Source organism: Oncorhynchus gorbuscha, linkage group LG05 (assembly GCF_021184085.1).
Source record: "Oncorhynchus gorbuscha isolate QuinsamMale2020 ecotype Even-year linkage group LG05, OgorEven_v1.0, whole genome shotgun sequence".
Taxonomy (NCBI): Eukaryota; Metazoa; Chordata; class Actinopteri; order Salmoniformes; family Salmonidae; genus Oncorhynchus; species Oncorhynchus gorbuscha.
This window is the reverse complement of record NC_060177.1, coordinates 33,029,951-33,047,732: the sequence shown is the minus strand read 5'-3', so window position 1 is coordinate 33,047,732 and position 17,782 is coordinate 33,029,951.

The following is a 17,782-nucleotide window of genomic DNA, read 5'->3' as shown; positions in this document are numbered from 1 at the left end:
CTCCTGATGCCCCAAACAATCAAAGGGGTTTCATCAGAGAAAATGACTTTGCCCCAGTCCTCAGCATTCCAATCCCTGTACCTTTTGCAGAATATCAGTCTGTCCCTGATGTTTTTCCTGTAGAGAAGTGGCTTCTTTGCTTCATCCTCCAAAAGTCTTCGCCTCACTGTGCGTGCAGATGCACTCACACCTGCCTGCTGCCATTCCTGAGCAAGCTCTGTACTGGTGGTGCCCCGATCCCGCAGCTGAATCAACTTTAGGAGACAGTCCTGGTGCTTGCTGGACTTTCTTGGGCACCCTGAAGCTTTCTTCACAACAATTGTAACGCCATCCTTGCCTGTGAAGCCCTTTTTGTGCAAAGCAATGATGACGGCATGTGTTTCCTTGCAGGTAACCATGATTGACAGAGGAAGAACAATGATTCCAAGCACCACCCTCCTTTTGAAGCTTCCAGTGTGTTATTCGAACTCAATCAGCATGACAGAGTGATCTCCAGCCTTGTCCTCGTCAACACTCACACCTGTCTTAACGAGAGAATCACACAATTAATTGCATTTTATCTGATCACTCCTTATAACATTCTGGAGTATATGCAAATTGCCATCATACAAACTGATGCAGCAGACTTTGTGAAAATTAATATTTGTGTCATTATCAAAACTTTTGGCTATGACTTTACTCTTCTTTACTGTATTGTACTGTTCTCTACTGTACTGTACTGTCCAAACTCGTCCATGAGAGTTACAGATTTGGTCCGGTGGACATTGAAATCAAGGCTGTTCTGGACCAAATAAGGAGGAATTCTGATATGAACTCATTGTTTTAGCACTCCACACAGAGATTTTTTTAAAACTACGGCACGCAACATGGTTCAATCAGCCCAATCTACTTTTTTTTTCAAATTGCCATCGTAGAGCTAGAATTGAGATCAAGTTTACCGTGCTAATGCAGATTTAAAACAAGAGTAATGCACAACACTGTATAATATGGTGAACCTAGCAAAAGCGGCATTTGTGGTACGTACATGGTGGCCGCCATCTTTATGCATGTCCTCCATTTTAGAGAGAGAGAGAAATGGAGAGAGAAAGGCAGGGGTTTCACTGTCAAGCCCTGACCATAGAGAGCTGTTTATTCTCTGTTGGTTGGGGCGTGATAGTGACTAGGGTGGGTCATCTAGGTGATTAGGTTTATTTTTGCCTGTTATGTTTCCCAATCAGAGACAGCTGTTTATCGTTGTCTCTGATTGGGGATCATATTTAGGCAGCCATTCCTCATTGTGCTTTGTGGGATCTTGTATACAGATAGTTGCACACCAGTAGCGTTACGTTTTGTTTGTGCTTGTTTGTTTTGTTTGGTGAGTTTCTATTATTAACAATATGTGGAACTCTATGCACGCTGCGCCTTGGTCCAATCATTATGACGAACGTGACACTCACACTCTTGTTCTGACCACCAGATGACAGAAAGAGAAAGAAAACTGTTATAAGCTGAATATAACAGTATACCAGTGGAAGGGACGACAGTAACATGTGACCCATATGTGGTTTGTGTCTACTATGATTGCAGAAATTTGGTTACAGATTTTTTTGGAAAATCTGTTTCCGATTCTCATAATAAAAATGTATATCAGTCAAAACACTTTAAATAATGTGTAAGTCTATCTTTACTTGGTACTTCTGTGAACTTTCATTATCCTCCTCATGAGGGAAAGATATTTAAAAATGTCTTAAAGAAATGTGGGTCTTTGGTAATCGATCAGAGACAGCTGTTTATCGTTGTCTCTGATTTCCAAGGCACAAGGCAATGTTTCTTAAATTTACAGATGGCAGATTAAATAAATAATAATAATAATAATAATGTCAGGGGTCTTCATTTCAACATCATTGTGTTTTGATGTATTTCTAACACATTTTAAGACTGTTTATGGTACATGTTTTCTGAGAGCCCTTTTCCATCTTTTTTGACAATAAATCAAATGGTTTGCTTATTCTAAATGTTTTTAAAAGATAACAGTTGAAAATGTATATGCCTTAATTTCTCAAAAACTCTTAGCTGTTAATTGAAGCCAAATGTAACATGCTCATATGAACTTTACATGGATATGACCTGCACATGGCCCTGGTGGTGCTGTGAAGAATAGATTTGAGTTAGTGCAGGCAATTATGTTTCCTTATGCCTCTCTGCTGTCTCTGTGGAGCCCTCATCTAGTTTCCAATGTCAGTAAACTGAAGGACCAAAACAGACACGAGGAAAGAACGATCAAAACACCAATGGGAATAAAGGAGAAATGTCAGGCAATGACTACAAGATGCAGAAGTTCAAAACCCAAAAAAGCTTCTGCCTGAAGCATCTATCCAGCAAATTGGGGCTATAATCTCTCTTGCCGGCGTGTGTGAATGTAGACAGCATGTCTGGACAAACTAAAAGACGTGTGGTCCCTCCGTCACACTGCAGGGGCAATGGCAAACAACAGTCAAGAGCCAAATCCAGATCACAAGAAACAGTGTCATAATGATATCTCTGTAAAGCCTCACAGCATGCAGTAGCCAACCAGGCTACACAGTAGGGCTTGTAGGAGGTGGTGGATGTGGTCAGTGTGCTTCAGGTCCAGTAGCTGAGTTCAGAGGCAGATGATCCACACCGGGGGCCAATTAAAATAAAATCAAATTGATTTATATAGCCCTTCGTATATCAGCTGATATCTCAAAGTGCTGTACAGAAACCCAGCCTAAAACCCCAAATAGCAAATAATGCAGGTGTAGAAGCACGGTGGCAAGGAAAAACTCCCTAGTAAGGCCAAAACCTAGGAACCAGGCTATGAGGGGTGGCCAGTCCTCTTCTGGCTGTGCCGGGTGGAGATTATAACAGAACATGGCCAAGATGTTCAAATGTTCATAAATGACCAGCATGGTCAAATAATAATAATCACAGTAGTTGTCGAGGGTGCAGCAAGTCAGCACCTCAGGAGTAAATGTCAGTTGGCTTTTCATAGCCGATCATTAAGAGTATCTCTACCACTCCTGCTGTCTCTAGATAGTTGAAAACAGCAGGTCTGGGACAGGTAGCAGGATTCCATAGCCGTTGGCAGAACAGTTGAAACTGGAGCAGCAGCATGGCCAGGTGGACTGGGGACAGCAAGGAGTCATCATGTGAAGGACCTCGGCGTTACTCTGGACCCTGATCTCTCTTTTGAAGAACATATCAAGACTGTTTCAAGGACAGCTTTTTTCCATCTACGTAACATTGCAAAAATCAGAAACTTTTTGTAAGAAAATGATGCAGAAAAATTCATCCATGCTTTTGTCACTTCTAGGTTAGACTACTGCAATGCTCTACTTTCCGGCAACCCGGATAAAGTACTAAATAAACTTCAGTTAGTGCTAAATACGGCTGCTAGAATCCTGACTCGAACCAACAAATGTGATCATATTACTCCAGTTCTAGCCACCCTACACTGGCTTCCTGTCAAGGCAAGGGCTGATTTCAAGGTTTTACTGCTAACCTACAAAGCATTAAATGGGCTTGCTCCTACCTATCTCTCTGATTTGGTCCTGCCGTACATACCTACACGTACGCTACGGTCACAAGACGCAGGCCTCCTAATTGTCCCTAGAATTTCTAAGCAAACAGTTGGAGGCAGGGCTTTCTTCTATAGAGCTCCATTTTCATGGAATGGTCTGCCTACCCATGTGAGAGACGCAGACTCGGTCTCAACCTTTAAGTCTTTACCGAGACTCATCTCTTCAGTGGGTCATATGATTGAGTGTAGTCTGGCCCAGGAGTGTGAAGGTGAACAGAAAGGCTCTGGAGCAACGAACCGCCCTTGCTGTCTCTGCCTGACCAGTTCACCTCTTTCCACTGGGATTCTCTCTAACCCTATTACAGGGGCTGAGTCACTGGCTTACTAGGGCTCTTTCATACCATCCCTAGGAGGGGTGCATCACTTGAGTGGGTTGAGTCACTGATGTGATCTTCCTGTCTGGGTTGGTGCCCCCCCCCTTGGGTTGTGCCGTGGCGGAGATCTTTGTGGGCTATACTCGGCCTTGTCTCAGGATGGTAAGTTGGTGGTTGAAGATATCCCTCTAGTGGTGTGAGGGCTGTGCTTTGGAAAAGTGGGTGGGGTTATATCCTTCCTGTTTGGCCCTGTCCGGGTGTGTCATCGGATGGGGCCACAGTGTCTCCTGACCCCTCCAGTCTCAGCCTCCAGTATTTATGCTGCAGTAGTTTATGTTTCGGGGGCTAAGGTCAGTTTGTTATATCTGGAGTACTTCTCCTGTCCTATCCGGTGTTTCTTTCTCTCTCTCGGAGGACCTGAGCCCTAGGACCAGGCCTCAGGACTACCTGACATGATGACTCCTTGCTGTCCCCAGTCCACCTCCAGTTTCAACTGTTCTGCCTGTGATTATTATTATTTGACCATGCTGGTCATTTATGAACATTTGAACATCTTGGCCATGTTCTGTTATAATCTCTACCCGGCACAGCCAGAAGAGGACTGGCCACCCCTCATAGCCTGGTTCCTCTCTAGGTTTCTTCCTAGGTTTTTGCCTTTCTAGGGAGTTTTTCCTAACCACCGTGCTTCTACACCTGCATTGCTTGCTGTTTGGGGTTTTAGGCTGGGTTTCTGTATAGCACTTTGAGATATCAGCTGATGTATGAAGGGCTATATACATTACATTTAAGTCATTTAGCAGACGCTCTTATCCAGAGCGTATATAAATACATTTGATTTGATTTGATGCCAGATAGTCCTTAGGCATGGTCCTAAGGCTCAGGTCCTCCGACCATTCCTATTCTCTACTGTTATGCCTTATGTAAATCAAAACCTTCTGCAGAAATACACTACTAACAACACAGAGAGTAATACATGCATGAGATAGACTAAGTAAATCGCATTACATACAGTAACACAGTTCACTTGTACTGTAGGTGGTTGATGAATTCATGAACATTTGAGAAAGTACACCCAAACCCAATTAAATTGTCCTAATCTTGGATGCATCTGTTCTCTCTGTTCATGGCCTTTTACAGACAGACACACTAAGGTGAACCAATGAAGGGCAGGTGGGCGATTGACTACTAACAGGCGTAACCAATCAGACAAGGCATCTATGGACAAGCATAACTAATCTTCTGGCAGCGTGTGGAATGGCGCCGGAAAGAATGGCTACCTTTTTATTGGCTTTTAACCAACTGTGCTATTTTGTTAGTTTTTTTTCGCATTGTTTGTAACTTATTTTGTACATAATGTTGCTGCTACCGTCTCTTATGACCAAAAAGCTTCCTGCCATCCAGGACCTCTATACCAGGCGGTGTCAGAGGAAGGCCCTAAAAATGGTCAAAGACTCCAACCAGCCTAATCATAGACTGTTCTTTCTGCTACTGCACAGCAAGCTGTACCGGAGCGCCAAGTCTAGGTCCAAGAGGCCTCTAAACTGCTTCTACACCCAAGCATTATCTACGCATAGTTCCTTTAATAACTCTATGTGCACCTCAATACCTTGACTAACCGGTGCCCCTGCACATTGACTCAGTACCAGTACCCCCTGTACCAGTACCCCCTGTATATAGCCTCACTACTGTTACTTTACTGCTGCTCTTCAATCATTTGTTACTTTAATTTCATGCTTTTTTAAAAGGTATTTTATTAAAACTGCGTTGTTGGTTAAGGGCTTGTAAGTAAGCATTTCACTGTAAGTATTCGGCGCATGTGACAAATACGATTTGATTTGATTTGATTCCACTTGACAACCAGAACTAATCACCCCGACTGACCACCTGAATCGATCCATCTCACCCGTGGACAGGTATCACTAAGAAATGCTGCCTCAAATATTTTCTTCAGGTCTCATGGTGATATCTCGATTGCCACAGAAATGGACTCTTCGACTCACTTCCTCCGCTTGGATATGTACTTCCATTTCCTCTCTCTCGAGTAACTAAAACCAAAGCCAAGATATACAATTGCTGCTGAAAATCACATCAAAGGCTAGCAGTCAGAAACACGGAAGCGGACTGACAAATGCATTAGCCGTGCAGAACGTGGTCCTTCTGTAGCTCAGTTGGTAGAGCATGGCGCTTGTAACGCCAGGGTAGTGGGTTCGATCCCCGGGACCACCCATATGTAGAATGTATGCACACATGACTGTAAGTCGCTTTGGATAAAAGTGTCTGCTAAATGGCATATATTAATGTCTGTGTGCTGGTGTGTGTGTTTGTGTAACAAACAATTTATGGTTGAAAAATTAAATACATTGAAACATGTGCTTTTTTTTTCGTAGTATACTCACTACATATCACCACAAATCTATCATGGTTATGGTGATGACTCCATGTTTGTATCTAGCAATGGCTTGGGTCAAATGCATTTGAATGCAAGTCAATTCCTACATTTTCATTTACTTCCTGAGCTGACTGGAATTGTCCATAACATTCATCAAATGTTTTCCTCTTCTTCTTGAAGGTGCATTATGTCATACTTCCACATGCAAATGGCCCTTGATTGTGAAATGTAATTTCTGTTTGGCCACCATATGCAAGTAAACATGTTGTACAAACTGAACTGCAATAAAATATCATGTGCAGCTTGTAGCTCATGATACCAACTGTTTATCAAGTTGCAGTGGCTCTTTGTTATTACATCTGGAGATACCTGTCTGGGTAATCTCAGTGTTAAGCACATGGATTTAGGTCAAAAATATTTAGAGATGGATGTGCTCTCTCATACCAATGAGTGGATCAGTCAACATTTGCTCTGTGTATAACGTAGAGTTGAGTGGAGTCCGGGAAAAAAGGATCATCTGCCCTGCTTTAAATCAGCCGTGGTCATGGATTGTTAGGTTTTCCTTTGTCATTTGCATCTTTGGTGTCTGATGAATGATGTCATAGTCTTGACGCACATTCAACAAGCACACTGAGCGAAAAGGAGACAGACGAGAGAGAAAGGTTTAAAGATAAAGCTATTGATATTGGTATGTAAAGTGGAGATGAGAAAGAAATAAGAAGACATTTGTATTGAAGTGTAAATTATTTTCCCAATGTCCAATGTCATGACAAAAACACTTGATAAAGGACACCATCTTTCAGTAATCCATAACTTCCTTATTATGTCCTTCCATCCAATGGCGATTTTAGCATGTAAATCATGGTGTGGCAAGAAAAATAAAAAGGTGAGATGCATGCCAGCAAAGCCACTACACAACACAACACCAAACAATACATTAATTGTACTATAACGGTGACAAACGGTGCCCACAAACGGCCTACATAAAGCTGTCCCAACAGCAGTCCCAACATCTTACCACCGCTACACCTGGCTATCAGCGGAGCCTTGTCTGACAGCGAAACAGTTAATTCAGTATCATTTACTGCCTTTAAAAAAACATAGCTGATATGGCTGACTTGCTTAAACAAATGTGGTTTCTAATGACAATTGAGATGTACAAACTATGACATAAGGGGAAGACAAGCAGATAAGAGGCAATCCGTAATTTCGATAAAGACATCAATGAGCGAACTAGGACGAACATAGTCAATATTACTATTTGTTTAGCACTTTTGAAATGTACAGTGACAGAATTCAGAACATGGTCTATTCTTACAGTGCTCTCCCTGTATAACAAGTCAGAACCGTAGGATAAATAAAGGGGGCATATAAGTAGACAATGAAAGCTCTTACAATATTCGATTATTATACTTTTCTAAAACAGGTTATAGGCTAGGCTACATGTGCACCACCAAGTCAGACAAATAGGCTAAATTAAGGGGGATAGATTGACCAAAGTATTAGGGTGAGGCACTAACATCTTACTACACAACATACATTTAGTATTACTTTCTTAGCCACAGTATACATATCTCCTTGGCATATTACATGATTTATGCAGCAGCATACAATACATTTTTCGACTCACATTATTGTGCTGTGCTCACTTGAACAGGAAGGTGGCATGTCGGTCATTTGTGGTCAAATTTTGTCATCAAAGTCTGGCATTCTCTGGATTTATGGTGCTTTCAAAACAGCTGGGAACTCTGAAAAAAACAAGGTTGAATCATGATGATGTCATTGATCTTCAGGTCGTAGCTCTAGAAAGAGGCTGCATTTACCATTCTGAGTTGGATGACAGTTCAAAACTTATTTTCCCAGTTGGAGCTTGTTTATTCCCAACCTTCCAGTGTCTTGAACTCACTGAAGTCAAGTTTTCGCAGTTCTGAGTTAACAGTTGTTTTGAGCGTGGTACAAATCATGCTTTATTGACAGCATGGCCACATAGTCACTCCACTGAATAGCAGGCTAGTGACTGCTTTGCAATGCTTGCAGTTAGCGTTAGCCAATGTCACTGATTCCCCCCTAACCACTTATTGTTGAATTTGTGATTTCCAACTTGTTGGGTAATGTTTATGTCCAATGGCCGATGAGCATCGATACGTTTTGTCTATAATTTCTCTTCATTATTTCTCTTTATATGACAAGGATTAAAAAGGATTTGCCAGTAGATTGCCGACCTGATTCATGATGATGACTGCTAGCTAAGATTTTGTATGATGTTGACATGATCTGTCCAATCAAAGCTACTGTACATATCACGTGTATGACGTCATTTTATCTGTGGCCAAGGACCTTGAGCCTTCTTGGATGGGCACTTCTAATGTAACTCTATGGCAGCACCCAAGGTGCTAGCTCTCCTCTTGGACTTGGCGGTGACGTAGTGTCCACATGAGTGACAGAACACTGAGCCAATCACGGCGTAACGCTCTGTATTTTCTGCCGGCTTGCCCCACCACCACCACAGAAAGCCCTGAGGTAGGCTGAAACTACTGCATTTTGGAGCTGCCTTACTCAAGAAACAAAAAAAAGAGATCATGTTTGTATGTATATTTGTATTTATTTTTAACTCAATGACATTTATACATATTAAAAAAAAAAAAATTGCAAACTGATATGTGACACGTATTAATGCCAAAATAACAAGCCCCTGTTTTATTTTTTTTGCAAGAAATGTGGGGTTCAAGACAGGTGGGGCTCTGCAACTGCTTCCATCTTATAATGTTCTTAATGTTGATATTGTAAGCTATGATGGGTGTACTGGAAAGCCGTGCTTTAAACACTTTCAATTGATTTTCCAATATTCGTTTTGCAATTGTGCATGCATGGTTTCATTAGCCTGGCTGATACGACCCACGTGCCTCACAGTGCAGGGACAGCTGTGACGACACTGGAAAAGAGGCCGTTTGTTAATATAATATTGGCTCAGAAACTGTGCAACGGGTTTGATTGGTTGACTCAAATGTTGTTGTTTTTCTCTGAGGTTGAGACCTCTCATTGTTTGGATTTGAAAATCCAACCGTTGTAATGGAAGGACATACTGTATAATATTGAACATACAATAGTCAAATCATAGTATAAATGCAGGTGAGCTGGTTCTACTCTTTTTGGAAGTATTTTGGTATTTTGTGGTGGAGAACTGAGCATGTCTAGCATAACATGTCAATCCTGTTACCCATAGGTAGATAGGCTAGAAGTGTTTTAAGATTATTTCCCAAAAAATTGTGAAGCATGCATTCAATTCCCCCTGTCACAATGGGATTCATGGCTGATTTAAGATGACAACCTCAACCATGTTACTTTATTGCCACTTTGTATTCATTATTTTTTATTTAACCCCTTGAGATGGGGAAACATGTTTCTTTATGACGAATATTGAATATTCTTTCTTGACCAAGTTACACTACCCAAAATGTGCTCTATTTGTGAAACGATCTAGCTCTAAGTGGGTACAGTAGCCTTGAATTGCAGGAGAGTTTATGGCAAAAGTCAACTAATATTGTAGTCGTTGAATGATAACGGCTTCTTGAACCACACAAGCAAGCTAGCACAATAATGACAAAAACTGACAAAAGGAGAGAGAGCGCAAACATTGAGTGGAATACTCTTACCTTCTCACTCAGAGCACATCATTTTGAGTGTACATTTTCTGTTTCATTAGGGAGACCTGAAGGGACTGAAAAAAATATACATATTAGGGTCTTTTATTTGTCAGCCAATTTAAGCATACTCTCTGTTTGCCGACTCTAAGAGACTGCTCAAGTATGAAGAGAACCAATCAAACTAAACCAACAATAGAAACAGTGTGTTTTCTCTTCACAGCACAAAATGAGTTACAATTTGAAAGTCAAATAGTAGGAAATTGCTTCAAAAACTCAAACCCATTGCAGTAGTTGATGATATTCGATGCCTGAGGGTTATCCGAGGTGGAATTGATGTATTCATAATGCTTTTTACCCTAATTATAATTAAACAAATGATAAGAAAGCCTGTGGCAATTATTTGTGTTTTATTTACCATCTGGAGAGGGAAAATTAGTTATATTATTGGTGGGAGAGCGTATCTGGCTAAACATTATCTTTTGCTGCTACCGTGTCTGGGAATTTGATCAGTAAACAGCATTTGATTCTTCTAAAAGCACTAAGTATTTGCTGCAACTGTGAGTGAAGCCCTGATATGCTTTATAAGTGCTGTCCATTCATTTTCTATGCACTTGTTTTCTCTGTCTTCGACTTGAAACACATTGAATGTTGGTACAGCCAATATTACCTTTGTGACAGCTTTAACTTGGGCAATATTGTGCTGAGTGTATGAGACTCCCAAAGCCTTAAACGTGAAATGTAGCTATTAGTCTATCACAACGGGTGCCGTGGGCGAATAAACAAGTGCAATGGTACACTTAATAAGATGGGTTGTCAGACAGTCAGACCTTCCTCAGACTAAATTACACATTGTGAGAAGACGAGAAGGTTAATATGCCTGTAACAATGGCATGGCGATGGTGTAGCTCCACACAGGGGGGAAACATTTTTCCAGGAAAGTATCATTATTTTTTTTACCTCTGTGTCAATGTGTAAAAGGATGTCAAATGAAGAGCATTTATATATAAAATAGTTTAGGCTATTTGTTTTAGTTTTATTTCAGTTTCAGGTGTTTTTAGTCATGTCTTCTAATTCAATGTCCTCTGATTCAATTTTTTTTGTTACATACCCCCATATACAGATCTTTGAACGAATCTGATACATTCTACAGTGAAGTTGTTCAAAGTCATACAGAAGTCTAAAGATGTTTTTTATATACTCAGACTAATTAGCGGGTGGCCTATAAATATGTATACATACAGATCTTAATTAAGATCCATCCATATTATTTAGTACAGCTAGGTGTTCCGTAGGCTACATCGTGTGAGAAATGCAACGCTAATGAAGATGTAGGTCTGCTCTTCAGACGTGTTTAGGTTGTCAAGCTGTAAACAAAAGCAGAGGCAGCCATGAGAAATACTTATCTTTGATTGATTTCCGTTGCTCTGGCAACAGGATTTCATCCCATAGGGAATGAGTCAATGTCATTCAGTCAAACTCGCAGGCACAGAATAAACCGTTGGAAAGTGATATGTGGCTACCAATAGTCTTTCAGTTAAAGAGAAGACGTTCCACAATGACCTTGCAGATATCCAATGTCACAATACTGATTAATATAGTGTTAAATTGTTTTCTTCAGATTACTACAGTAAAATCTAGACTTATTGATAGCAAACTCGGAGGTCCTCCTCACGTGGGTCACGTCAGCAAAGCTATGTAAGATATAGCTCGGAACCCAATTGGCCCAAACGACGGTCCATTTGCAACCAGCCTGCAACCACTAGAGGCAACTTAGGGTGAAGTAAAAAATGCTCAAATCTTTGGGAACAAAACAGAATTAGATGTGAGGAAAATCCCCTTGCAATTGAACCCGATGTGTTTTTATTAGGCTTTTGGCACAGGTCTCACGTTGCAGCTTGTAGCGGGGAATAGAGTGGGACTTTTAGAAAGCTCACAGGCATTTCTTAACAGCCTTGTTTTGTTCCATTGCTGAAACGGTCCACCTGCACATAGGTCAGCGCCTTTCCAATAATACAAAATGGTACCACACATTCATTTCCATTCTATGTATTTGAAATGTCAGCATGTCTGTAACAGCCTATGGACATATTGCTTATGTCAATTGAAGTTAAAGGTAAGAAATTCAAAAGTTTGAACAATAAGACATACCACTCCAGGGAGGTCTTTTTTCTTTATATCAAAGAAAGGGATTATTCTTTAACGTTAGATTATGCTTTAATGTTGAAAACATCCTACACATGTTCTGTCATACTGCACATTTTGGATGCTACATTCAACAACTACGGTTAAAATCGTTCTGTAAAGAAGCCTTCTTCCTGTAAACATGATTGTTTTCGTCTGTGAAATCAGCATCGTCCTACACACCATGTAGGCAGCACACGGTGACCTTTGGTTATCAATATCATAGTATATATACCATATAGATGGATTAAGAAGTAAACAATCTGACTGACTGAGAAGACAGCAGGCAGCTGCTGCTTGTTTGTACAATACATCATTCAGCAGCAGTAATTTGTGACAAAGAGTTCAAGCCACCCGACGGAGTGCCCCAGATACCTTTCCTTTCATCCTTTTACTGCACAAATCAGGAGAATCATGTAGTCCTCTTTCAGGCTTGTGTCGACTATTACAGTAGCATGTGTGACTATTACAATAACGTGTGTGACTATTACCGTAACATGTGCCTAACCATGTACACCAAATCAGCCTAACCGTGCATAACTAGAATCAGACTGTAGGCGTCCACATTGGCTTGTATAACAATAACATCCAAACAAACATTACATGTCTTCTAATTGTGCTGGGATCAGGAAGCCCTCAAGCATGGCTTGAAACCAGAGTTTTCACTTCTCGAAGACAGAATGGAATTCCAGGCGTCCCTTGACCTCTACACCCCATCTCAGCTCTGTAGAGGTGGCATTTATTTTACGTGACAGGTCGCGTCTATTGCAGGACAACAGGGCAGCAGGGCCAGAGACGAGGGTGGGGGTGTGTGGGGGGGGGGGGGGGGGGGGGGGGGGGGGTCCAGAGACCAGTTCTGAGGTGACCCCTGAGCCTGCCAAGCATATTGGGAAATTAGGAATATGCACGAAGGCCTTGGTCTTAATGGCTAACCCCAGCCATTCATTTGCATCTTACTCACCCATGTGTGTACAAAGCTCCTTTATTCAGTTTACCAAATTACCTTTTCTGGATGAGCAGCTTCAGCGGGACCTGGCCCCAGAATACAATTGTTTTTCTCTTTCTCCCTCTGTTTAATTCTGGAGTAACAGTGAAACATTCTGCCACTTGTCTGGGCACCTCATTTGTGTGGGTGTTTGTTCTATAAACAGCTGCCTGAGGGAAGAGTATTAAAATAAGAGCTTGTGGGGAACATGGACAAACTTTCCATGCTCCCTGTTTTCCCTCCATTTACTTTTTTTTAAAGATACTGTTTGTCAGTAGTTGTGTTACATAAATGTTTATGATAACCACATAGATGATTCTATAAAGCCGGACCAGGAGCTGACTCACTGGTGGTGATGAACACGTCATCAGACGTAGCCAAGCATATTAAATGACAGTATTTCTACTGTGGCAAGTCACACGGGAACAAAACATTACCAACAAACATTTGCAGCATCGACATCTTTGTTAATATATTGGGAAATTAAAAACTCTGTCAAACCAAACGTACACTTGGGCTACGTTCATTGAGTATTTGCACTCGGTGTGAAATGTATATTGTAACTATTTTCACAGTAAAGGATTAACCACAAACAAAATAACTATGCTAACATCTAACAGGGTTCATATGCCTCTGTCTATCAGATAAGAGGAAGAGAAGACGTGGCAATTATACACTCATCCCTGCGTTTCCGTACTTGTAGAGTGAAGGTGAAGCTGTCCACATGATAGAAAATATGCTTTGGTGAACACCTTTAAACTCTCCGCAGGATAGTTGCTCTGCTGGTGAATGAGCAATTGCATGCCTTTCTCTGTGACAGCGATTTGTAATGTAGGATTAACACCATGTTCAATAAGGTCTTGAGCCCCCATGAATAAAATGGGTCATATTGTGGGTCATTACCTTGCACTTAATGTTGTAGCACATAATTGATGAGGTGGTGGCATAGAGAGAGAAATGCACACCATCTTGCTTGGAATGCACAACTGCTCTGCTGTTTCGTATTAATATGATATTAAAATGTAATTACAAGTTTGGTCTTTGTAAATATGGAACGGTTTCTTTCATCAACAGCTGCTGTCCATTATTTAACCACAGTGTTACACCAGTGTTCTGTCTCATAGCTTTATGGGTAATTTTATAGAGAACGGGCAAATGGTATGTTTGAAATGGCCAGGACGGTATCATAAAGATACGTTACAGGGTATCATCATGCTATTCCACAATGGCGTCACTGATGTTAATTAACTCTGGCCTGGGTCTCAAGGGGGACAGAGAGAGTGAGGCTAATTGTGTAAGACAGTTATATTGGCAACAGGTCTGCTCTGGGCATCGACAGCATCTACACCAAAGTGGCCTGACTGAAGTCTCCTTGAGGGCACTAAGGTGTTGTGTCACATCTGAAGATTATATACAGTTCAAAGGCATTTCGCTACACAAGCATTTCGCTACACCTGCAATAACATCTGCTAAATATGTGTATGTGACCAATAAATGTGATTTGATTTGAAAAGACACTTTATAATTCTATCACTAACGCAGCAGAGTGGCAAATGAGATATAGGTCTCGATTCTCTTTCAATCCCTATATTTACTGCAAGTGGTTCCGTAATACAGTTGTTCGTTCAGACATTTCTGTTTGATACATTTTGAAAGTCTCTCAAAAAGATATTTTGATGATATGAGTTCTACAGCCCAAACTCCAGTGGATTATGCGCTGTCCAGACGTATTTATAGTGGAATGTTGAATTTATGGCTTGGTGTGGCATTTAATTTCCATTGCTATTTCCAACCATCCACTAGGGGCAACATGAATGCCTGTTACCATTTACTAGGCTTGTGATGAGTTAGGGTCATAGGGATGGGGTTGAGGATGGGCTAAAACCGCAAGCTATGGCTCTGAGCATTGCGGGTTCAAACCCAGTGCTAGGCATTTGTTTTGTTATTGTAGTTTTTCTGTTTTAACTCTATCCCAAACAATTAACCCTAACCTTAACCAATACCCGAATGCAAGATCGTAATTTTAACGACTACTGAGCCTACTGTTGTCTATTGTACATGGCAAGATGATGCAGACCAAGTTGTACTTCACATTTTAATATGGAAAACATCTGAGGATTTTTCTACAACATTCCCAACATTTTTACACAATTACAAACTTTCTAGGATAAAAATCTAATTTCATCAATTACATGTGGAAAAACTTATTTGAGTTAACATTATCAAGCCAGCAGCAGATGAAACAGAATGTGAATTCTCTCCCACCTCTCTCCCCGGTTTTAGCTTGCGACTATCTCTGTCTAGCTGGCTAGCTTTAGGATATTTACTAGCACATACCAGTGACAAACGTGTCTATGTTATCAATATATGGCAGTACACAAACAAAATCTCTCACTTATTTTGCACAGCTAGAACGAAACAGCAACAAATTATTTCAGAAACAGAGGAAGAGGATAGCTAGCTATAGCAAGCTAACGTTAGCTGATGCCTCTTTAACAAGAAGCAACTGTGACATTGATCCTAAGATAAAAACTTTCCCATTGACAAAATCCACAAAGCCTGTCTCCAGGACATCTTCAAAATGACCCTAGATCCACGATCGAATCCATGACCAAAGCATGCATTTCAATTTAACCCACAGGTAGGCTCAATAGAAAATTCACCTGGTGCCACAGACACCATCCAACAAGCCATCCACACACACAGAGAGCCCAAGTGCAGACAGCCAGCGGCTCCCAAAACACAACTCATGTGGCAAGCTCCAGAAATGAACTTTCCCATTCTACAATCCACCCCTTTAAAGAAAACATGGTTCCTTTCTCCAAAATGCCATCAGATCCACAATCAAATACATGACCGAAGTGTCGCATTCCGGTTTAGCAGGTCATCCACACACATAGACGCACACAGTTTTGGACCAAGCAACAAGGTTCTATACAGAAACTCTGTCCTCCATTACGACCAAAACGACTCTTTTCCCACAGGCTTGTGCTATCTAATAGTGTGACAGAACTAGCTGTTAGCTACCAATAGCTGGCAGACATGGAACTTTAGAATTAATCAGTTCTATTTAGATTGAAGACATGAGCTAAATGCAGTTTCTCTATAGCTAGCTAGCATTAGCATAGAGGTAAGTCAGCTAGCTCTTTCACTTCCAGTCCCTTCAGAAAGTATTCACACCCGTTGACTTTTCCACATTTTGTTGTGTTACAAGATGGGATTAAAATGTATTTAATTGTAATTTTTTGCCAACAATCAACACAAAAAACTCTGCAATGACAAAGTGGAAGAACAATTTGAACATTTGTAAAAATGTTATGAAACTAAAACATATATCTTAATTACGTAAGTATTTAACCCCCTGAGTAAATCCACCTTAGAATCACATTAGGCAGTGATCACAGTTGTGAGTCTTTCCTGTTAACTCGCTAAAAGCTTTGCAAACCTGGATTGTGAAATATTTGCACATTATTCTTTAAAAAAGTCTTCAAGCTCTGTCAAGTTGGTTGATGATCATTGCTATACAGACATTTTCAAGTCTTGCCATAGATTTTCAAGCCGATTTAACTCAAAACTGTAACTAGGCCACTGAGAAACATTCAATGTCGTCTTGGTAAACATCTCAAATTGACTGAATTTTGAACTTGTGTTTTAGATTGCTGTCCTGCTGAAAGGTGAATTTGTATCCCATTGTCTGGTGGAAAGCAGACTGAACCAGGTTTTCCTCTAGGATTTTGCCAGTGCTTAGCACTATTTCGTTTTTGTTTTTACCCTCGGGAAACTAAAAAGATTTGGCATGGGTCCTGAGATCCTCAAAGGGTTCTACAGCTGCAACATCGAGAGCATCCTGACCGGTTGCATCACTGCCTGGTACGGCAATTGCTCGGCCTCCGACCGCAAGGCACTTCAGAGGGTAGTGCGTACGGCCCAGTACATCACTAGGGCAAAGCTGCCTGCCATCCAGAACCTCTACGCCAGGCGGTGTCAGAGGAAGGCCCTAAAAATAGTCAAAGACACCAGCCACCCCAGTCATAGACTGTTCTCTCTACCACCTCATGGCAAGTGGCACCAAAAGTTGCAAATAAATTCATAAAAAATCCTACAATGTGATTTTCTGGATTTTTTTTCTAATTTTGTCTGTTACAGTTGAAGTGTACCTATGATGAAAATTACAGCCCTCTCTCACTTGACTAAATACTTTTTTGCCCCACTGTATGCACAGTCACTTTAACCATACCTACATGTACATACTACGTCAATAAGCCTGACTAACAGGTGTCTGTATATAGCCTTGCTACTGTTATTTTCAAATGTCTTTTTACTGTTGTTTTATTTCTTTACTTACCTACACACACACACACACACACACACACACACACACACACACACACACACACACACACACACACACACACACACACACACACACACACACACACACACACACACACACACACACACACACACACACACACACACACACACACACACACCTTTTTTTCGCAGGTTAGAGCCTGTAAGTAAGCATTTCACTGTATGGTCTACATCTGTTGTTTTTGGCGCACATGACAAATAAACTTTGATTTGATTTGACGCTGAACCAGCATGGCTACCACTGCATTCTGCAGCGATACGCCATCCCATTTGGTTTGCTCTTAGTGGGACCATCATTTGTTTTTCAACAGGACA